The 24988-nt window shown below is 38.8% G+C and overlaps 1 pseudogene; it reads right to left on the bottom strand.

The window, feature by feature from the left end:
• Positions 1 to 5057: 5057 nt before the first annotated feature.
• On the bottom strand, positions 5058 to 8330 carry LOC140507815 (cyclin-dependent kinase 1 pseudogene; annotated as a pseudogene).
• Between the last annotated feature and the right edge of the window lie 16658 nt (positions 8331 to 24988).

Here is a 24988-nt window from a genome sequence, read left to right as displayed (position 1 = left end):
ATCAACAGAATTCATTATTCATACTAATTGGGACCTACCTATAATTCTTAGATGGATCTGTGATCTCAGTGTTGTGGCCATTCCTTAAAAAGAGAGATAGCAATCTATTCATGCCGATATGACTTGATCATGCTCTCCCATAGAGTTTCCACAAGGATGTCACCCAATGTGCAGGAGGGTGTCCTTAGCTCCTTTTGTTTTATGTCCAGGAGAAGTTGTCTTTCCATTTTATCTCTTTTTAATTGTTTTCCTCCAAGTGGGAGAAAATGATATCCACAGAAATATCCACAGAAAATGATGATGTAGTTGGAGAAAATGACTATTTCTCTCTTTTCTGGGAATTCAATGATCACCTCTGTTTTATACCAGAACCAGTGTGACAGAAGAAAGGATATTTGTACCTTCTGTCCCTCTCTTTCACCTCTTCTTGTCTTCTGAGATGCTGACTGTGAGAGGCAGTGGCAGCATAAATTGGGAATGCAAGTGGGAGCTTCCAGCAGGCAGGCTTGTCAGGGTATCCAAGACCAAGGCCATGATCAGCATTGCCTAAATCAACTAAGTTCTAGAAGTCACCATCACTCCTGTTTGCTACAAGCTGATGACTAGGGAAAAATACCCTATTTTCTGCTTTAAAAAAATACATGAGCCAGAGATGGGCTAAATGCCTCTTTCCCTGACCTTGTCCTTGTCCTTGTCCATGAGCCCAGTATGTCTCCCTGGTGCTTTCTTGTCCACAGTGAAGGACAAAAAAGGTGGATTATGTACAAAACCATGAATCTCTATTAACAGTGGTTTTTCTACTATGTTAAGTTGAAATCATTACAAGAAGAATTCTGACAATTGCTTATCCATACTTATGATCTGGAAATCTAAAATCAGCCTGTCTCAGGTACAAAATTGTTAAAGTTTGGAAAGCCCTGATAACATTTCTTTTGAAATAATAGTGCACTTTCTTCAGCTGTTGTGGCTAAGAGAACTCCAAGTGAATTTTACTAAATATCTATAATTTATTGAGAAAGAATAACAGTGGAGAAATCGAGAGCCAACCTGCATGTGCTTGGAAGAGAATTGGAATATTTGTGGAGAGCCACAATTGTAGAGAGGTAATTTTGTTCCTTTATACTTTGTTGTTATTGCTGGAAGAAATGGTTAGCGAATGTGTTTCACACAGAGAGAGGATGAGCATGAGGAGGACATTTTAGTTTTAAAGGGGATATATATTGTCCTTGGTTGAGAAGACCTTGCTGAGGTTAGTCCACACTGGTGTTGGCTGTGAAAAAGTCCGTGATTAATAGTAGCTTATTGTTAGGTCATTATTTTATGTAAATAAGGCTCTGGCCTTTTCTTTCCAAATAGCTGGTTAGAATGCATTTGGGTGTGTATGTTGGAAAACTGCCAATGCTCATATTTTAGCTACTGACTTCTCTCTCTGTCTCCCCCCATCTCTGTCTCTCCTCTAGTCTCATCTCCCCCCCCCTTCCTCTGTCTCTTTTCTTATCTTCTTTTCTCTCTTTTGTCTATCTCTCTCTGTCTCTCTCTCCCCCCTCTCTCCTTTCTTTGCCTATCCTCTTTCATTGTTTCTCTTTCTCTCCCTAATCCTCTCCTTCCCCCCTTCTTTCAAATACTTTGTCTTAAAGTGTTTCTTTGGAAGGAAAAATATTTAAAAAGTACTCAAGGAAGGCCTGCAGTTCTCTTTTAGGATTCCTCTGTCTGATTTGTAGAAGGCATGTGAACAGTTGATGTCAATTTCTTTTTCAATTCATAAACATAGATATAGTCTTAATTCTCAGAGAGGAAGGACCCAAATGATAGAATCAGATGAGTTAGTTGTGATAAAGGGATCAAATTTGACCAAGAGGATGTTTGAATACATTTCTAGCAACAGAAAAGAATGATTCATAAGTCATAACGAAATTCCTAAATCTCCCATGCAGAGGAAAGCTTCTCTTTTCCAGGTGACCTTACCACCATTTGAATTTCTTTCTCTCTCTTATACTTACATTCACATATGTACGTACACACACATACACAATTTTAAATCATTGGTTACTTTTTTTTGCTTACTGTTGATTTCATTATAAGTGATGGTGCCCTGATTATTAATCATTATTTTTATTGACAATGATAACCCTTTTTACATGAGCTGTTCAAAACTTGGCGCTATTCCACAAAGAGACTTGGAGCCTTCACAGTCACTGAGTTGGTACATGAAAAGAAACAATCTTTATGCGGGGTGGACTTACAGTATAAAATTAATTATCTCATTAACCTCAACCACCATTAACATGGTCAGGAAAACAAGACAATATAACATTTGAGTGCACAGCATTAATTTATTTAGTAATCTCAAGTTCACCAGAATGAAAATCTCTTTTATATAAGTTCTTTTCCAAACCAATGCTGCCATCAGAATGTCCTTGATTAATACAAATTTATTTGTGATTTTTTTCTGGGAAGATTCTGGGACCTTAGGAATTTTTGTCTTGGATTCTTTTTTTCCTTTTAAAAAATATCTTATATCTCACCTTCTCCATGTGCAAAGTAGGGATAGAATTTGTCATTGAAGATTTTAGAATTAGAATAGCCTTGAAAGGACCAATGTGATTAAGTAGAAATAGTGATAGATCTGGTATCAAAACTTGGGTCTGCCACTTATTACCTGTGTTGTATGACTTAGATACTGAGTTCAGTGTTAGACATGTTGAGTGATGTCTATAAGATGCGCAGTGTGAGACGTCCAAAAGACAGCTAGAGATGTGAGACTGGAGTTCAGGACAGATGGAAAAAAAGATCTGAGAATTGTCTGAATAGAGATGATAATTGAATCCACAATAAATGAATCCACCACTCTAAATCATTGTTCCTATCATCTGACCTAACCTTTTGTCCTTAAGCAGATAAGGTATTATTGTCCTTATTCTGCAAATAAGGGGCCTGAGGCCCAGAGAGTTTAAGCCCCTTCCTTGAGATAGCATCCTTAACTCTAGGTATATAGAACCAAAAGAGACTTCCTGTGGCTATTTATAGTCTCCTCCTTGTTCTCAGACAGAACAGCACCTAACTTCTCCCAGCATATGGGAGAATCTTTTTAGCAATCCACAGAGTCTCCAACTTCACCTGAGTAATCCCCACTGGGCTTCTCTATCATGTGCACTTGTGTAGAGTAATAGTTTTCTGGGGGGTGTGGCGGGGAAGGCAGATGGCCGCAGCAGGAATACATAGATCAACATTCAGTCTAAAAAGGGACCAACCAAGGGTCCTGGACTTCTTATCCCAGCACCTACTTCTCATGATTCCACCTCCTCTTTAACTTCCATTTATCCTTACCTCTCTTGCTTCAAGTGTTGAGGAAAACAGCAATAATGGTGTAAGAAGGTTGATGTGGGGACAATAGCCCAGGTCAGGGTTGGCATCTGAGGGGAAGGGAGGTCCTGAACTATGGGCAGAATTCTTGGAACTTCAGCATTTTGTTCTCCCTAGAGGAAGCGTTAGAACCTAGTTAACACCTTTGTCAGAGGTCTTTAGAAGAATTAGCTCACTGCAGCAAAACTCCTTTGCCCAGAATGATTGTGCAACAGTGTTCTGGTTAGCTGAGTATTCTGGTTAACTGGGCTACAGTACAACTGTACTGTACAACCTAGGACCTGTCTGAGGTTTGGTGACGATGATGACGCTCCACAGTGCATATTGTATCCTTACTAGGTGGTTTCAGCACAGACAGTGATCAGGAGCTTGGAACAACAGGTCATTATCAGGGATGGGGTACTCTTTGGGCTGACGTCTGCTAATTGACAAGAGACAGAAGGAGAAAGCAGGATCTAAACCTAGAAGTTCACTATAAGAACAAAACTTGGTGACAAAGGTTGTGGTTTCAGGCTCCATGTGTTTTGTTTTAGGAGTCTGCGAAAGGTCGAGCTAGACAAAATTTTGGGTATAATTTGTCCTCTTCAAAAGCTACATGGGAGTAGGCATATTGTAAGGCCAGCATTAGATGGGACTGGATTTGTTTTCCTGTGCTAGAGAACTACTAGAGACTCAAACCTCAGCTAGAGAACTACTTGAGTCATTGCTGCCTTTGTCGTCGTCCTACTTGAAGGTTGGTAGCACAAGGTTAGTAACGGGTTCAATCACAACCCATCAGGTGAAGCCCTCACTTTCTGTGTTGCCTCCATCTTAATTGACCAATATGGATTTAGAGATGATGCACAATCATTGCCAGATAAAGCTGTACCTGGATTATTGCTTTTCAAAGAGTTGGAATATGATAAATTCCCTTAATGCTAAGACTATACAGGATAAAAACCAGGGTCTCTTTGATGATTCAGAAGACATTTCCATATCCTACAGTATTTCAGTGTCATAATTATGGGGAAGGGGGAAGGAACAAGCATTTAATAAATGCCTACTGTGTACCAGGCATTGTGCTAAGTGCTTTATAAATGGCACCTCATTTTATTTCATTTGATCTGCCCTGTGAAGTAGGTACTGTTATTAACTCCATTTACAGTTGGGGAAACTGAGAAAGACAAGTTAAGACTTCTGAGATAGACTTGCTGAAGAGCACACATCTAGTAAGTGATGGGGTTGGATTTGAACTCAGGTCTTCCTGACTCCTGGTCCAGCACTCTATCCATTGTACTACCCAGAGCATTATTGTGGGTTGGATGGGGGAGCCTTATCTCAAAAACAAACAAAAACCCAAACCAACCAACCCCCCCCGCAAAACCCATCCCAAACTTCAAAAACCAAATTAAATCTGATAGTTCAAAACTTCTAGGTGTTTGGATGCTGCATAGATGGAGTGGGGGTGTCATACATCATTTCCCAAAGTTCACCCCACATTTACCAATGAGAGTGAGTGGAGAAAAAATTCTTCAAAGTGAAATTTTTCACAGAGGATCTGGGCTCATTATTGCACTCTTTAGTGAATTCTGTAGTTGGTCAGGTAGGATAAAATGGTATCCTCTAGAGAACTTCTTTAATGTATGTGCTATAGTTATAGCTTAAATCTCATTTATCAATCTCAGCTGAGTATAGACTGAAGGTTAAAACTGGGTTCAAACGCATTCCTTCCTTATTTGTGAATCCACTGAGACTTGGGGGAAAAAGTACTTATTCAGACACTACCTCTTCTCCAAATTTGTTTTCCTTTTAACTTCCTAATATTTACTATTTTCAATAATAACTTGGATGATAGAACAGCATGTTCACAATTTTCCTGAATGATGTCATGTTAGGAATGAGAGAAGGATCATCAGCATCATATAAGACAGGGTCATATGTAATTCAAAAGGATCTCAGTACATTAGAGAAATAGACAAGAAAAAAAAGAAATTTAATAAGGATAAACAATGTGCTTCCTTTAAAATACAAAGATGATGTTATTCTTCCATCATTAGGACAGCAAATGGTTTAAGTGTGGGTTGTTTGAAGATGAGGACAAATTGGATGACCTCTCAAGGTCATTCTCTGCCAAAAGATGCAGCCTTTACACATGAGAATTAGATAAATGTTAAGTCTGTGTGCTCCATTTGGGTGAAACCATACTATATCTCTCTATGAATGTGGGCATAAGCCTGTAATACACAAGTTTTGAAGTTTCTATAGGAAACTCTTCATAAAACAGGTGTGGAATTTGTTTTAGAAGCTTGACTATGCTTCTTTAGAAGAATTGAAAGATTAGACTAGAAAAGGAAGGGGAAGCAGTGTCCATTAGCCTTTGCTGCCTGAAAGGCGCACCCTTCTGCCCTCCATCTCTTAGAATCTTTTGATTTCCTTGAAAACACTGGGCAACCACCACTTTCTATAGGATTCCTTGATCCTTCCAGCTGCTAGTATTTTCTTTCCCAAATTACCTTCTTTTTATCTCATAGTTTTTATGTACTTACTTATGTCCACATTATCTCTGTGATAGAAAGCAAACTCTTTGTTTGCAAAAATGCTTTCATTTTTGTCTTTGGATCTCCAGTACCTGGCATAATGCCTGACAAATAGTTGGTGCTTAATAAATGCTTGTTAACCAATTCTTTTACGTTTCCTTCTGTTTCTCCTAATTTTCTTTGTTTTTCTGAAAAAGGCAAAATGGTTATAAGGACAACTCAAAGGCTTTACCAAGAAGCTATATATCTATGTCCACATCTACAAGTTCTTATTAAAGCCTATACACATATATAGATACACATATGTATATATGCATATGTGTTTACATATATACACATATGTACGGATACATAAACGACTACTTCTCAGTCTTGCCTTTTGGAATCCTTAGTCTCCTTCAAGGGCCATCTTTGACAAGAGAACTTTGTGGATCTCTTCAGGTTTTAGAGTTCTCCCTCCCATCCTGAAATTACTTCTTTTTTTTTAGCTTAATATATATTGTTTTCACTTAATTTGTGTACATGTTTCCTTCTAGTAGAATTTCTTTTTTGTATCTGCATCCTCAGCACTTAACATAGTATATGTCACATAGTGTATGTTATTCAGTTATTCATGACCTCATTTGGGGTTCTCTTGGCAAAGATACTGGAGTAGTTTGCCATTTCCTTTTCCAGTTCATTTTATAGATGAGGAAACTGAGACAAACAAGATCACACAGCTAGTAAGTGTCTAAGGCAGGATTTGAATTCATGTCTTCCTGACTCTATCTACTGTTCCACCTAACTTCTCATGTTACATGGTCACCATTCAAAAAATACTTGGTGAGTTGTATACAATTAAACCTACTCCAGTCCCCTAATGTTACCCAGAAAGGTGAAATGACTTGCCCAAGGTGACACAGTTTTAAAATGGCAAAACCAGACTGTGAGCCTCATTTTTTTTTACTCCAATTTAATTCTCCATTGCACAAATTCAGTATTTAAAACTATCTTGGATTTCTTAGTGTGGGTTCTTCTTCCATGGGTCTAGATTCTAACAACCTCTACGACTTTTGTAGATAGTCTTTATGAATAACTGGCTGAAAAAAATTTATCTCTTGGTAGTTAATCTTCTGGTAATGAGTGTCTCTAAATTACTCTAGATTTGTCCCCTGAAGAAGATGTCTGTCATTGAGACCATACTTGAAGCCTTTCCATTTTGATGGAAACTACTAAAGCTTTTTCTTTTTTGGCACAGACTATGAGGACCTAGAGTCAATTCATTCCTCTCTCCCCAACGCCCCCTTGATTTACAATTTTATTTATAATTAGTCAATAAAAAAATTTTAAACCCCTACTTAGTGGCAGACACTGTGCTAAGTACTGGGGACATAAAGAAAGGTAAAAAGGACAGTGTTTGTTCTTAAGGAGTCCATGGTTTAATGGGGGAGACAACATGCAAACAACTACATATGCACAATTCAGATACAGGATAAACTGGAAAGACTCAACAGAGAGAAGGTACTAGCATTGAGGGAGATTGGGAAAGGCTTCCTGTAGGAGGTGGGATTTCAGCTGTGGCTTGAAGGAATCCAGGGAGGGTATGAGGTAGAGATGAGGAGGGAGAAGATCACCAGCATGACAGAATACTTAGCATCTGGAGGTGAAATGTCTTGCTTGGGGAATAATGACGAGACCAGTGTCTTTGGATTGCAGAGTATATGGAGGCAAGAGGCAGCTGAGGGGTGGGGAGTTCGGTATAAGGAATAAGAAGATTTGGAAAGATATATAGAACATTCATTGTATAATATTTACAGCTTTACCTTTGAAAACAGAGGACAGCTTCAGTTTTACAACAAAGAAGGGAAAAATAAACATAAGGAAAATGATGACAGAGTTTTAATAATGGAAGAACTATTCAGTTGATAAAAACCCTTGGCTGGGGAGTTAGAACTTCCTAATGGTTTGGGTCATTAAAATATTGGTGGTTCAGTACTGTTTTTCCAGAAATTCCTTCAACGGTATCATGGACTAACATTTGGAGAATGCCATTTTCATTTGAGTTTTTGACATGGAATAGTAGGCTTCCTGGTTTCCACCTAGAGAAATATGTTTATAATTCCACAATGATTCAACATCTGGCTATACTTCATCACTTCATCATTGGTAACCCCAAATCCCTAAATATTTTGAAGAGTTGTTCAGTTTCTGAATCTCCATGAGAAAATGGCTTCTTGGTTGCTAATTCAGGATTTAATGTTCCTGTACTTCAAATATTTACTGGAATATATTTTCTGGCATATCCTTACAATACCTCTAGGATACTACTGATAGCATCTCATGGGTATATACTCTACTAGGTATTCCAAAGACCTGTGTAAATCCCAAGTCAGCTAGCTCAAATGCTCCTTTACCATCTATGAACAGATGTTGAGGTTTTAAACAAGTCAAGTTCACTCCACAATGAGGCATTTTGTAGAACTTTAAATTAGGTAGAGGTTCATAATGATCATAAGAAAAATATTGGGCAGTGAAATCTGCTCATTGAATGCCAACAAACTCACCAACTCTGTAGGGAGGGAAATGGAAGCTGAGAGCTTTCCAGTGATCTGCTAGATGTGGAGTACAATTGTTATAAGACACCCCCTTCCAAAAACTGGTCCCTTTATGTGAAGAAATGGCTCCTCTATATAGATGTCCTATTGTTATTGCACAGAAATGGAAAAATATCAGTTTGAAATGATTGTAAAAGTCCATTCATTAGAAAAAATATTTAAATTATGTTGGATTGTGGATATTATATTAGTGATATGTTATCAAAGCGTGTGAATGATTCTTTTTTAAGCTAATGGATTATAATAGGAGATGTGATATGTGAAATCAAGACTGGTGGGAAAAGGCCCTGAGACATTTGGATAAATGTCTTACCATTTTCTGGTATTTGGCTTCTATCTAATTTGCATCGTTAGATCCTTGGGGGAAGAATCAGCAGGGCACACCACTGGCATTCCATAAAAAATAAATAGCCATGATGTAGAAGAGGGGATTCTTCAGTCACCACATGCTGATTGTTCTGTTTTTGAGCATATTGAAGGAAGAGACAGCTTGTTTCCAAAAGGGTGATTGCTAGCTTTATTTTCAAGAACCATAGTAAGGAAAAAGTAGGTGAGTGGACTTTGACAGAATCCACTGTTACGTTCTGTTCTATCATTAATCCACACACCAGTGGATAACAGATTTAGGGCTGGAAGGGACGTTAGAGATTGTTTACTCTGACCTCTTCATTTTACAGATGAGGAAACTGAGACCTAAGGAGCTTAAGTGACTTGAAAAAAATCAGACAGGTAGTAAATGCAGAGGTGAGGCTTCTCACTCCAAAGGGTAGTTAATCATTCACTCACTGAAGACTGAACAAGCCCCTGCTAAAACTATAGAGCACAAAACACATAATTAGCTCCAAAAATGATACTAAGTTGTATCAATAATACACATATTTAAATTCCCCAAGTACATGTTTATACAGTGAAGAGCTGTAAGGGCCTATTGTACCCATAATCCATGCATTAAAGAGCCCCAAAGTGCACATTTGCACCGTAGACCATTGCCACAACTTCAGCGCCAATGAGCTGTGAATGGAATGCTCGTTGAGAAGTACTATACACTTCCATTCACTTGATAGTAATAGCTCCAGTGGTGCCCTTATATACTTATAATCTGAGTGTAACAAGCAGGATGGAATGCCTTGCCCTTGTTCAATTCTAGTGATGTTTTTTTTTAAAAAGGTTCTTTTCCTATAGGCTTGAAATAAAACAGGGACTCCACTCCTCAAGAAGACAATTCAAAATTCAACAATCATTTATCAAGTATCCAGCATGTGCCAGGCACTTTTAGGTACTGAGCATTCAAAGACAAAAACAGAAAGAAATTCCCTTCCTTTTCAGAGCTTACATGCTCCTGCCGGATGTGACATTTTACTGGTTAAACCATAAATCCCAGAGAGTGGGAATAGTCCAAGGTGGGGGATGTTATCTCCTCTATAAAATGGGGATAATAATGACATCTATCTCCCAGGGCTGTTGGGATGATAAAATGAAATACAATACGCAAAATACAATATGACATTTGTGAGGTTCTTTGTAAACCTTAAAGTACTACAAAATGCTAATTATTGTTATTTTTGATTATTATTATTTTATGATATGTCATATTTCATATGTCATAGAGGTTGCCATATTCTCTAGTCACAATTAATTTAAGCTACTGACTACCAACATAAACTATGAACATGGCATATTTAATATAATAAAATTCCAACTAATGTTTATTTTTTAATGCATTGTAATCTCTAGGCCCATCAGAAAGCACTAAAGAAGGAAGTAAGTATTAACGCAAAACTCCCATGAGTTTATTTGAACTTTTTTTTGTGGTGTAATTAGTGTACTCATTTTAATAAAGGTACAGTGGCACATTTACATGGTGTTTAATCTGGAAGTCAATCCTGTTTTCTTTATAGATTAAATGACATAAGAAATATAAAACAATGGTGGTCATATGTCAAACAAACTATTCTTTGGCTTCATGAGCCAACTGTCAGAAATTGTCTAGAAATGTCAGAAAAATTACTTTTCTTGCAATGGTTCTTATTTTGGTTTGAGATGCAAATGCCACAAGAATAATGTTCCAGCTCTACCATCCTATCATTTCTGCTTTTGGCTTTCATAAAAAACTGTAGTTTACATGGAGAAATCCAAGGTAGACCAAAATGAAATCAAACCTACTCTGGGTCTTCTTTCTTGAATGCCTATGGTGCTAATAGTTTGCACAATTTATTGCATAATTCTTTATTTGCTTATGTACGTATATATGTATGTACTTGCTTTGTGTGGTCACACTGTTATCTATAAGCTTGCCTGTTAGGCAGGGACCATTGTACGACTATATTTTCCCAGAGTAGCTAGACAGTGCTGAGCACATCATTATTATCATCATAATTATAACAGCTGTCATTTGTACGGTGCTTTATGACTTACAAAGCACTTTATATAGATTGTATATTTTGAACTTCATAACATATGACATATTTCAAGTATAGGCTGCTAAGTGTCACAGCGGATAGAGCTGGGCACCTGGATTTAGGAAGACCTTAGTACAAATCCAGCCTCAGACAGTTAAGAATTATGTTACTGTGGGCGGGGCCCTTAGTCTTTGCCTCAATTTCTTCACCTATAAAATGGGGTAATAATAGCATCTACCTCCTCCCAGGACCATTGTGAGGATTTGTAAAGGCATGCTATAAATGCTAGCTATTAAAATATTATTATCACTATTTTACAAATCACGAATATTATTATTATCACAGAGAAGCCTGAGACTCAAAGGGATGAAGTGATTCATCCCATAGTTAATGATCAGTAGGAATTACCTACCACCAAGCTTCCTCCTTCCAGTAGCTGTATGCTCCTGACTACCAGAGTTGACCCTTTTGTCCTTGACACCTTACCTGCTTAGATGGAAGGTGCCAGTCTGGTCTTCCATATCTTTGCCAACTTCTTTAGATTTGACTTCTTGTTGACTGGACTTTGGATACTATTAATGTAGGATAGAGGATTTGGGTTTGAATCTCATCTCTGCTACTTGCCATCTGGGTGCATGGATAAGTCATTTCCCTTTGTCTATGTCTCACTTTCCTCATCTGGAAAATGAGGAGGGTTTGAGTCCATGCCCAAACTAATATTCTATGCTTCTGTCCCTCTGTCTCTCAAACTCTGTGTCCTATCTTCTCTTATGTCTTTTCAATTGCCATGTCACTGATCAAGCCTTCCTCTAGGCCCTGACCAGGGACAGCATACCCTGTTTTACTCAACCAAATGCTGGTTTCATTTTGGATGGAATTATAGGACTGGCAGTTGGTGTCAGATTCAAGTACTCTCTTTGGGATTGTGCAACTCTGTCTCACTTCAATCCAGTTCATGCTGAAGTCAATTCATCACTCTCATGATGCCATAAGTCTTCCTCGAAAACAAGGATAAACAACTTTCCAGACTTTGTGGTGATTAGGAACAATTAAGGATTCATAAAGTAGCGATCATGGGGAAAAGGGAGAGCAAAGTCAAAATGGAATTTATGGAGGGCTTGGCCAACAGGCATTAAAGCAGGACTTCTCAACCTTTTCTGTGGGTTTTAGAGTTCTTTGGCATTTTATACTCTTCAGAATAATGTTTTTAAATGCACAAAACAAAATACATAGGATTGCAACAGAAGCCAATTATACTGAAACACAATTATCAAACTGTTAGAAAAGCCAATTCATGGCCTCTAGGTAAAAAAAGTATCTACATTAAATGGAGCCCTGATCAAAGGATATGAACATGCAGTTTTCAGAGGAAGAAATTAAAGATATCTACAGTCATATGAAAAAATGCTCTAAATCACTATTGATTAGAGAGATACCAATCAAAACAACTCTGAGGTACCACCTCACCCCTTTCAGATTGGCTAATGTGACAAAACAGGAAGATGGTAAATGTTAGCAAAGATGTGGGAGAGTTGGAACACTAATTCATTGTTGGTGGAGCTGTGAGCTCATCCAACCATTCTGGAGAGCAATTTGGAACTATGCCCAAAGGGCTACAAAAATGTGCATACCCTTTGACCCATCAATATCACTTCTAGGGCTGTATCCCAAAGAGATCATAGAAGTAACAGGTCCCACATGTACAAAAATATTTATAGCAGCTCTTTTTGTAGTGGCCAAGAACTGGAAATTGAGGGAATGCCCATCCATTAGGGAATGGCTAAATAAGTTGTGGTATACGAATGTAAGGGAATACTATTGTGCTATAAGAAATGATGTATAGTCAGACTTCAGAAAAACCTGGAAAGACTTCTATGAACTGATATTGAGTAAAATGAACAGAACCAGGAGAACATTATACATGGTAACAGCCACAACATACAAGAACTGTTTCTGACAGGCAGCCCTTCATAGCAATGCAAGAACCTAAAACATTCTCAAAGGACTCTTGAGGCAAAATGCCATCCACGTACAGAGGAAGAACTATGAAATCAGAACTCAGAATGAAGTAGACTATTTTCTCTTGTGTTAAGTTTTGGTTTGGTTTGGTTTTTCTCATGGTTTCTGCCATTTGTTTTAATTCTTCTATGCAACATGGCTAATATGAAAATGTGTTTAATAGGAATGTAAGTGTAGAACCCATATAAGATTTCATGCCATCTTGGGGAGGGAGGGAGATGAGAGGGGGAGAAAATTTAAAACTTATGCAAGTGATAGTTGAAAACTGAAAACAAATTAATTAAATTAAAAAAAAAGAGGCCCGAGCAACAGGTCAGGAAGTCCCATGAAGATGAAGGTGGGGAAGAGAAACACAAGCAATTGAGGATGATGGTTTGCCTTCTGAAACTTCTCTGTGCCAGTTAGCATCCTTTCATGGAGGTGACACATTGTCCATGACCTCTCTCTGCTCCTCTATCTCAGTACTGTTGGCTGGGATAAGTGGAGAGCTCTTAAGTGCCTTCCTACAGACATTCTGGATTCTCTGCAGGTTTTCATCACTGAGGCCAGCAGTTGACTCCAGGTATACCAATGCTGACTGCATTTACCTATTCTGTTTTCTATGGAGTTTGGAATTCTATGGAGCATGTCATCTAGACCTTGGAACACTGCTCCATCTATAATTCTTAGGTGACAGAAGCCCAAGCTTCTGAAATAAGCCTAGGTTAAGTATTTTTGTTGATGGCGTGTCTGCAAAAATCCCTCTTTCCCCTAACATCTGGAAAAGTCAAGTCAAATCAACATGCACTTATTAAATGACTTTAATGTGCCACGGATTCTGCTAAGCTCCAGGAACAAATAACGGTAATGACAGTCTCTGCTTTCCAGGAGCTCTCAGTCAAACGAAGGAAGCAACAGACAAATGATGTGCAAACAGGATAAATTGAAGATTATCAATGAAGAGTAGGAGATGACTAAACATGGCTGAACAAGAAGCCAGAATGAAGTGTGTAGGGAATGGCTTCTTGAAGAATGTGGAATTTTAGCTAGGAGTCGAAGGAAGCCAGGGCAGTCAGAAAGCAGAATTGAGGAGGATTCTAGTCATGGGGGACAGACAATGAACATACAATCAGGAGGTAAAGGGTCTTGTGTGAGGAACAACATGGAGGATCTCAGAGTAGAAGGGGGCTGGAAAGGAGAGACTCATGTTATGTGGAACTTTGAATGTCAAACAGGATTTTTATATCAAATCCTCAAGGTGAGAGAGGGAGGCTGGGATTTATTGAGTAGGGGAATGACCTCATCAGCCCTGCATTGTAGGAAGATTAATTTGACAGCTGAGTAGAGGCTATAGCGATGAGAGACTTGAAGCAAACAGACCCACCAGTGGGCTATTACAATAGTCCAGGCATGAGGAAATGAGGGTCTGCGTTAGAGGGGGTGACAGTGACAGAGGAGAGAAGGCATATGTGAGAGATATTGTAAAGGTAAAGTCAACAGTCTTTGGGAATAGATTGGATATAGGTGGTGAGAGAGGAGTCAAGGATGACACCTGAGTTATAAGCCTGGGGACTGGGGGATAGTGGCATTCTTGACAGTAATAGAGAAGTTCAGAAGAGGGGAAGTTTTTGTGGTTTTTAAATTATATTTTTTTTGTAGGAGAAGATAATGAGTTTAGTTGTGGATATGTTGAGCTTAAGATGTGTATGAGATATCAAGATGGAGGTGTCCAATAGGTAGTAGGAAATGTGAGCCTGGAAGTAAGGAGAGAGATTAGGGTTGGATGATCACATCTGAGAATCATCAGCATAGAGATGATAGGAATCCATGGTTGCTGACAAGATCATGGAGGAAAATAGCGTAGAGCAGAAGTGTCAGACTCATGGCGCTTCTGTAAGAGGCTGGCAAGATTCCCCAGTGTGCCCCAAACCAGATCAAAATATGATTGAGAAATGTTTTACAAAATAAATAAAAAATAATAACAACATAGATAATATTAATTTGTGGTTTTCTAAGTTGATATTTGGGAGGTTGGTAGGGATCTATTTCTATTTGAGTTTGACATCACTGGTATAGGCAGACGAAAGAAGAGAGAGCCAGGACAGAGCCTTGATAACCCTGACATCTCCCAACCTGTACCTGTTCTCTCTCAGTCATTGAAATCTTGCCCAGCTTTGTCTTCTGAGATAACAAAGACCAGGTCTGTTAGTCCTCAGATAAAAAACCCCCATTCATCCTTCTGCCCCTACCCCAGAGAAATTCTGTAAATTTGTACATGGGTCTTCACTTCAGCAAAGCAGGAACCAAATCCATCATCTCCCAACACCAAGAAATAAGAGTTAGAATTGAAGGGACTATAAAGGTAATCTAGTTCAACTCTTCATATTACAGATGAGGAAACTGAGGCCCAGAGAGGGTGAGTAATTAGCCCAGTTTCATTGGAGGGGGAGCCTCTAGTAGCCATTTTCCTAGGATTCAAACACAGGGTAAATGACCCCCAGGTACGATGCTGCTCCATTCCAACAGTTCTTGGCAGAAAAAATCACTGAAGGGAATTATCAGTCAGTTTCTTTATCCAGGTCTGATTTTATCTGCTTCCTTTGAGGTTGGAGATGAGTGATCCCTAGTACTTTAAGTTATTACTGTGTTATCCCTGGAATCAAAGAAATCAGTACAAGATGAACCGTTTCCCCTCTTTCCAGACCCTCACTATGTCCCCACACCCACTGTCCTCTCTCCTTACAAAGAAACATAAGAAAAAACAGTCAAGTGAATTCTGATCCTGAATTCAAGAAAATGTGGAAACTACTTTGAGATCTATAAATATCAACAGCCAAGAAGCCAAATGAAATGAAGAGATTGCCAATAAGGAGCCCTTTGGAGCTCTGTGGATAACACTCTATATTGTTACCCTTGCACCCTGAGGAGCTGGCCTTGACCCCTAAGGAGCTCAGAGTTCCTGGTGAAATTCTCTAGACTCTATAGAATGTAAGTTACTTGAAAGCAAAGATTATTTCATTTTTGACTCTGTATTCCCTGAGGCTAGTTAGTACAATGCCTGGCACAAAGTTGGTGCTTAATATTTGAATGTTGATTAAGGATCTAGGACCCTATGCCTCCTGTGATTCTAGCTGAGGTTCTGGATAGCATCTGCTTAAATATCTACTGATTATTTGTGGTGGTGCCAGAGCTCTCTGTAATCACCAGCAAACATAGTTATAAAGCTATGTTGCTACATGAAGAAATGGGCACATGTAATAATAGTATTTTATGTCCCCACGGTATACATCTTAGTAAAAATGTCTTTCAATTCATGGTGCTTTTGATGAAATAGTTTCCAGGAAACATTTATCTGGCTATGTAATGTTTATAGTGTTGGTCACTTTCTCTAGTATCATGGGTAAGATTGGGCACTATCTCCTCCACCATTCTTTGCATTCATAAACCTGGTACAAAGGGAACTTGACCTGCTAAGGAGTTTAGGTTTGTCACATCAGCTGCCATTTGTTCAATTAGCTGGGTTTGTGTAGGATTTATTTGACTTACTAGAGTTTTAAGGGCAGTTAGGTGGTGCAATGGATAGAGTGCCAGCCTGGGGTCAGGAAAACTCATCTTCCTAAGTTCAAATCTGGCTTCAGACATATACTGGCTGCGTGACCCTGGATAAGTCACTCAACCCTGTTTTCCTCAGTTTCCTCAGCTGGAGAAGGAAATGGTGAACCACTCCAGTATCTTTGCCAAGAAAACCCCAAATGGAATCATGGAGAGCTGGACACAACTGAAGAACAGCAGGCTCTTATTGACTGAACCAATTAATTACTGAAATGATTGCTCTTCACGTTAGGTGTATAAATAAAATTCTAATTCATATACTTTGCTAATTTTTCTTCTCTTTTGTATTTTTTCTAGCTAGCGTTTGCTTTAGCCTTGAGATATACACAGAAATGAATTGAAGCTATCCATTTGTTTTGAATAGCTCCCGTTATAATACCCTACATATGGGATGATGTAGGATCTTTACAGTCTTTAATATAGTGGCCAAAAGTTGACCAGAATCACTGGGTAACTGCTCAACTCTCTACTGCATTTTAAAGTTATATAATATAAACTGAGGGATAAGGACTAAACTTGTTATTTCTTTGGTATGGAGAACTCCCAGTGAAGAAACTCCTACCAGTGCAGGATGGTACTTTCTAATAAGCACTACAAGATACACGGGGGGGGGGGGGGGGGGGGCCTGCTATCACAGGTTCTTTGATCTACTTTTCTAAAAGCAAAGGCAACTTTTGAGGGGTTAACAATCACTTTAATCAAGCACAGGTATCAGATAAAATCAAAATCAAAATACAGAGAAATCAAAGATCAATGGACAGTCCTCTGTCTGACCATGATCAATTCATATATCTTCACAACAGAGAGGGAAGCGCTGACATTTGGGTTTTCAAAGCTGGTGGACTCCTTAGCAGCTTCCCAGAGTCCTCCTCTGGCCAAACAAACACTTTCAGTCAGTAAGTCCCACAGTAAAACCTCAACTCAGAGTATTTATATCTTTTTTAGAGCCAGAGGGCATCATAACCCCAGAGAACCAGTGCCTCATTAACAAAAGGCATGGGCCTTCCCCCAAATCTTCCCTAATCAAACTCCTCTTAATGGGCAGGCCCATTAATGTGTGGGGAAGAACTTTAATCACATTAAAATAATTAACAATACAAATACACCCACTGTTTCTAGTTAAAGGAACTCTTGTTTCTGTACTTTACTCCCAGTAAAGACTCCTGATTGATAAGGCAAGATTCAATCAGAGGCACTTGATTATACTAAAACAAAAACAGCAAAAGATTCTGTTTTGTTTGCCATCATATACCTTCTCTGCAATTAATAAAGGGTGATTTATGAAAGCAAGAAATCAATTGATTTGTCTAGAATCACACAGACAGTAGTGCCAGGAGCAGGGCTTGAACTTAGATCTTTATTGGTCTTTGACCATCTTTCTATCTATTATGCCACACTCCCTCTAATCTGAGGTAGTTTTTATATTGTTTCAGGTGGTGGTTAGGGACTATAAGGATTTTTTTTTGTCACTGGTTTCTTATAAGAGTTACTGCAGCTCAAGGTCAGAGGTCTGGGACATGACAGTTTAAGTACAATGAGAAACACAATGCTTGATTGGAGAGGCAAGCTTTGTCATTGCGAAATCAAGGGTGAAGAGGCACAGGGCTTAGTTCAAGAGTCCAAAATAGTATCTATGGAGTTCCATGGAGAAAAAGACTGGATTTGAAGAATTAATACAACAGAGTTCCCAAGATTCTCTGGTTGCAATGGCCAAGAAAGGTGATGTCAGGACATGGATTCCTGAGTGATGAAGAGGAGGATGCCCACAAGCTCGTGGAGCTGAATGATGAGGAAAATGGGATGTTCTGGCAGCTGAAGGAGCATGAAACCCAGAAAGAAATCCAAAATAATGAGAAAAAGAAGTAGTGCAGGTTTCAATTTCCCTACCCAGAAAACATCTATAGGAAATGGTCACTGGAAGTTTTCTTCTCAGATGTCTGATGTGGGGCTGCTGCAGCATATAAGAGACACATTGAGCAGGATGGAGTTGGTGCTTCTACAAAGGCTCTTACTCCAGACCTGAGTAATTCTTATCATATAATTTAAGCAAATTTCTGATGAAATTTCAAGGATCTCTGCTATTGGAGTAGTACTATTCACACAAATTATTTGATGATAGAAAGAGGACTTTCCTATTCATGGATCTCTTTCCTCAGCTTCAGAATGTCTCTCCTAAAATCATACACTAGTTGCACTCTAGGCTTCTTCTCTACCATGCCCTCAAGCCCTCTTCATTCTGGAAGATCATCTAGCCTGAGAATCCACATCTTGGAAGTATAGTTATCCCTTACACATCATGACTTTTCTCATCACAGTTTCAAAATATCACAGGTCAGTGTAAGAAATTAAATGGGAATTTTGGTGGAGTTTTGCAGAAACTGTAGATGACATGCAAAGGCATACAGGTGACACAGAAAATGTTTAGTATTGTATAGTATAGTATTGTATAGTATCAACATACTTTCTCTTTTAATACCATAATAATTCAGACTTTTCTGGCATGAAGGGAGGGCCAAACAATGTGGATTTTTCAGATTGCAAGGTACACTGTGCTACCAATCTCTGTGATGTGTAAGGAATAATTGTACCTCCTTCCCCTTAAGCCCCTTCCTCTGATTGGATGATTCTTCCCAGGACCTTCACTTAAAGAGAATACCCAGACTAGCATGTTTTCATTTCTTACCAGAAGGCACTCTAGACTTCTTTTTTTAAAACATACTCCCTTCTGATTGCCTTATTTCCCACCTCCCATCTCCCCATCCCACCTCTTTCAGTTTCCTTTTTATGTATTGTCTTCTCCATTAGAATTGTTGTGTTCATCCTTCGTTGCCAAAGAAGACCATGTCATCAGAGAAATGATGACATGACTTGCACTTAACTTTTTTTTTGAGTGAGGGAGGGCTGTGCGGGTCTCCAGCCTCACTTCTTCTCTACAGCCATCTGAATCCAGTGACCACATATTCATCAGGATGACTGGAGATGACCCAGGATGAGGCAATTGGGTTTAAGTGATTTGCCCAAGGTCACATAGATAGTGAGTGTCAAGTGTCTGAGATGAGATTTGAACTCAGGTCCTCCAGACTCCTGGACTGGTGCTCTATCCACTGCACTACCTACCTGCCCCACCATTAGAATATAAACTTCTTGAAGGCAAGAACTATTTTGCTTGTATTTGTATTTCCTTACTGCTTAGCATAGTGCCTGGCACATACTAAGTGCTTAATACATGCTCTGACAATTGTAAAAGGGCTTCCTTCTGTTTTTGCATTTTTTTTTTTTGGAGAAAATCAAGATTAAGAGACTTGCCCAGGGTCACACAGTTAGTCTGAACTTGGATTTGAACTCAGGTCCTCCTGAGTTCAGGACCTGTGCTCTATCCACCGTGCCATCTAGTTACTCCTAAGGCTTATGTCTTTTAGACTAAGACAAAGTGTATCTGATTAGCCCCACTGAGACTGACTAGCCTTTTGGAATTTATAGGGGCCTTGCTGGTTTCAGATTAAGCTTTCTCACTATCATTTTTGGCTACTTTTTCTAGATGAATAGCAAAGTATGCAGGGGGAATCAAAACATCCCCAGAGACTTTGAGATTCAAGTTCCTGATTTTATTGCTGTTGTCACCCTCTCAGGATTAAAGAGGAGCCTGGTCACAGAAATCCTGACATAAATGTAGCTTTTCAACAGTAGTCCACCATGGTGAGCTCAATCATCCTGGCTGTCTTTATGACAAGGCTACAAGAGAATTTATCATGTGTTTATCTGCACCAATCATTAAGATGGCCAAAATGAACAGATCTGGTTTGCTATAATCTGTTTATTTTATGAATAGGGAATTAAGATGGAGAATCAGTGATCTAGTGGAGAAGGCACTAGGCTCAGAATTGGAAGATTGAGGTTTGTATTCTGACTCTGATACCTTGTTAATTGTGAGATTACAGACAAGTGTATTGATTATTTGGAGCCTGTTTCTTAATCTGTAAAATGGTGATAATAATACTTGCCCTCTTCATGGGGTAATTGTGAAGAAAGTGCTTTATTAAACTTTAAATGCCACATAAATATGAGTTATTATTAAGTATTAAAGTAGCTAATTTGAATAACTTAACAAGAGATCGCAATAAAATGAGAATATCTCTTAAGTATAATTTGTGCCAATAGTTGATATTTTGGTTTGTGGTCTTGTCTTTTAAGCCCCTTGAATATTCAGATTCATTAGACATGCCCTACATTTGGCCAGATAGGAATTTTTTGGTGGAACCTTCTGGAACACTTTCAGCCCAAGCAAAGCTGTTAGCGAAAGGTTCCTTCCAAAGCTGGTTATTTGTTTTACTTTTTGCCAGAATATTGAAAATTTGCCTGGCGAACATTCCCTGAAATCAAAATGACTTATTATCAGGCTTCCTTTGCTTTTGATCCTGCTGTAGGATGATGTGTTTTCCTAATGATGCAGAATCTCTCGTTAAGTTCAGGAAACAGGATATAAGGATAAGTCAATTGACTCAATTTATGGGCATAATAAAACAGGCCCTATTACCTTCAGCAGTCAAGGCAAGACAAGGTGAAACACAGTGTTGTAAAGTTATTATGACAAAATAGTTTAGTATTTACCTGACCAAATAAAGTGAAAATACTGCATTTATTTTTGCAGCAGCATTTCAGACATTATGACCTAAAATTAATAGTGGTAGACGATCATTTATCCTGTCGCACAGGGATATTGCAGAGTTCACTCAAAGCCAGAAATATCTGCTATTAAATCATGACAAACTACAAAATTTTTTTGAACTATTTCCTAATGTCTGCTCTATGTCTACCGTTGGCCCTACTGAGCAAGTGTTAACAGCTGAGGCATTTTTTCCCCTCTGCTTGTAATATAATTAAAAACAAATTTAGTAGCAGAATAGATGTTTTGTCTGTTGGAGGCCTGTGAGTTTTTGGAAGGTGATTGGCATTGTACACAGCTGTTCCTGACAATTATAAACCCAGAACAGGAAAAAAAAAAGAAAAGAAACTGAATTCACCAAATATGGTTTCTTTTGCATGCCAGTGGAGAGCAAGTCTTTGAGCTGGCTGAAGTCTCCATGTAAAATAGAGATAAATCAACTCCTTTAGACCTGAAGTATTCCAAAACAGATAAAGATGAAATGAAATGAGACAAAAAAGGATCTGCAAGGAAAAATGCCTCCAAATTCCTTGTTGGTAGCTCATGAAAATTTGGCAAGTTAGGGCTGTTAGTGATCTTATTTTGTATTATTTTAAATTAAAATACTTGCTATTTATTTATCTGTGTGCTGACTGTATCCCCAAAGTAGAAGAATAAGCTCCTTGAAGGCAGGGGAGTTTCCTTCTTGCCTTTTATTCTCTACATAGAAGGTACTTAGTACATGTCTATGTGTTGAATTGAATCTCTACTTTTTTCTTACCTTTTAGAGCAGCAGTTCTTTAACCTGGGGTCTGTGAAGTTTAAAAAAAAATATTTGGGTAGTTATTTCAATATACAGTTTTCTTCATAATTTTTATTTTACTCATTTAAAAACATTATCTTGAGAAGAGATTTGTAGGTTATACCAGGTTGCTAAAGGGGTCTGTAATGCAAATAAATTAGTAAACAGTCAAGAACCTCTGCTTTCAAAGGTATTAATATAGTCTTCTGAGTGAAAACTGGAATGTAATCCCAAAGCAACACTGTGTATAAAACAAAAAATTATCTTCTCTTGTCCAGTAGCCAAATATTACTTTGAACCATTGGCTTGGCCAGTTGCCACGACTGCAAGTTGTAGAGACATGAGTTATCTGAGAAATTGTGAAAGAGTGAAAATAGCCCCAAACTTCACAAAATACTGCCCCCCCCATCTCTTGTCTCTGTCCATCTCTCTTCATATGAAGCTGAAACTCCACCTTCTATAGGAAGCCCTTCCCATCCCCTCTAATGCTTCCTCTACTATCTCCAGTTTATCTTGTCTACATCTTGCTTGGGCATAGCTGTTTGCATGTTGTCTCCCCGATCAGACTGTGAGTGTCTTGAGAACAGGGACTTTTTTTTTGCTTTTCTTTGTGTCATCAGTAAAAATGCTGTTAATGGATAGACACACACAGTGTATGCACAGACATGCTTATTTTCACTAAAACAGAATTTGCAAAGAAGGAAAAACAGCCGTTTTCCTGGCTCTGGATCAGGCTTTACTGTTGCTAACTCCAGAGGAGTGGTTTGCCTTTGTGCTGGTCTCAAAGTGGTAGACATAGAGGAAGGAGCCATGTTAGCAGGCTGAGTTGCTGCAACATTGTAAATGCCAGCAAATAAAAATGTCAACAAGCTGGGCTGGGGGCAGACTGGATGGCTCAGGGGTTTGGGGCTGCTCTTTGGAGGCTTTGCTTCTAGACTGCTGGTTCATATCCAGCCCACATTAGTAGTGACTAATGCTACTAATGTGGCAGTAAAAGACTTGATTTACCTTCTGATGGTGATTCCTGACCTCAGCAAGAGGAGTCTGGTGGTCTCAGCCTGGAGCCCACCAGGAAGGGAGAACACCTGAGCTATCCTCTCTCTCCTACAGATGGCCCCTCCTACTCAACTTTCTTAGCTCTGCCTCTTTGTAGTGGAAGCAGTCTGGGCTGCCGCTGCCTAGTCTGGAGTGGAAGAGAGCCTTTTGATGTCCTTCTCCTGGGTGTCCTATCCACATGAAAAAGAAAAGGCTGGCTTTTTTACACTCCTAATTTATTTACAGAGAGAGAATTAAAATATCCAAGGCATATGATTTGCTAGTAGTATAATTCTGACCCATAATTCACTGAATGCTCTGAACCAGGCTTCTTGAGGTAGGAGAGGTTCTAATATTAGCAGACCCAGGGTCCCATGGACATCATTTCCATCCTGGTCCACTGCATAAATGATTTCTGTATTTGGCAAGTGTGGCAAAAAACTAGTAGAGTCTTAGGTTCCTTGTCAATGTGGCTTGAAAAGAAGGAGGGAAAAAGGAGTGTGGGCCACTGGAATTGATGTCTACAGAGTAAATGATGGTTTTTGTGTAGGGAAAATTGGAAATTGGTTTCTAGTGGATCTCAATTGAAGCTGAAATGTTGGCCTTGTGGTTAGTAGAGTTTCTTGGGGAAAGGTTTGGTTGAGGAGGGAATTTAAGCCATGAGCTAAGTAACAGCAATTGTAATAGGAATGGGAACATCCTATCTAGAACTGCAGCAAGTAGATTAAACTACATGTTTAATGGTGACATTTATAAACAAAACAAAACAGCTCAACTTTGGGCTCCTTCTGCACTGTGGGAGAAAAACAACTCAACCTCTTTTGTCCTTCCCTTTTGATATCTAAAGTGACCTTCGGAAGGATCTACATCAGTCATTCCTTGTTGTTTGCTATGGATCTCTCCACTTTGAAACACAACATTTTAAAGCCCCAGAGGAACCTGAAATTTAAGAGGGATACCAACCTTATGCTGCAAGTCAGGCCCTCTTGTCTTCAGCTGGAATTCCCAAATGTGCAGATGGTTTACTCTTTTATCCCAAGGCAACATGATAAATCCCTCAAGCATGAACCACCACGTGTGTAATCATAATAAAAACTTAAAGGGCAAGGCTTATATAGGGCTTTAAGATTTATGAGGCACTCTCCTCACAACAGTCTTATAAGGTGTGTAGTATAAATATTATTATCCCTATTTTAGATAAAGAAAGAGGTTCAGAGAGGTTAAAGGAGTTGTTCTGGATCACACAGTTACTGAGTATTGGAATTGAGTCTCTGAGATCAATAATTTTATTACTGTATCACTGTTTCATATGTAAACACACAGTACATAATTTTTATATAAGATACATAGAAATGTATAAAATGATTATCATTGTTATGATACCCAGCTGAATGAAGACTTCAAGAAAGTGGCATTTCACTTTTGTGACAAAAGGCAAATCTGCCTTTTGTCTGTCTGTCCCTCTCTTTTTCTTCTCTCTTCCTCCCTTCCTCTCCCCCTGCCTCCCCACATACATTTAAACATCCTGTGATGTCACTGACATTTTTTTAAAGGGATGAGGAGGTCAAAGACAGGAGCAAAGGTCCAACATAAATCAAAATGTTAATAGCAGCATTATTTATGGAAGTAAAGAGATGGAAACAAAATGAGTGCCTATCAGTTAGGGAACGACCAGAAGGAATCATTGTATAGGAATCTAACGGGATATTATTATGTCGTAAGGAATGATGAATACGAAGACTTCAGAGAAACATGGAAAGATATGTATGAACAGACACAGAGCAGGGTGTACATAGAATGACTAGAAATTGTAAATGACAGGATCACTGGCATTTCCTCCACAGCTAGTTCTCTACATCTACAAAGGCTAGATTTGGAATCAGATGACCTGGGGTTTAGTCCTGCTTTTGTTCCTTGACTGTGTGACTTTGGGCAAGTTATATAACAGCTCTGAGCTTCAGTTTGCTCACTTTAAACTGGGGATATTAACATTTGCACCACCTACTTCATAAGGTTTCTGTGAGGCT

Source organism: Notamacropus eugenii, chromosome 5 (genome assembly GCF_028372415.1).
Source record: "Notamacropus eugenii isolate mMacEug1 chromosome 5, mMacEug1.pri_v2, whole genome shotgun sequence".
Classification (NCBI taxonomy): Eukaryota; Metazoa; Chordata; class Mammalia; order Diprotodontia; family Macropodidae; genus Notamacropus; species Notamacropus eugenii.
This window is presented reverse-complemented; position numbering and strand designations above follow the sequence as displayed.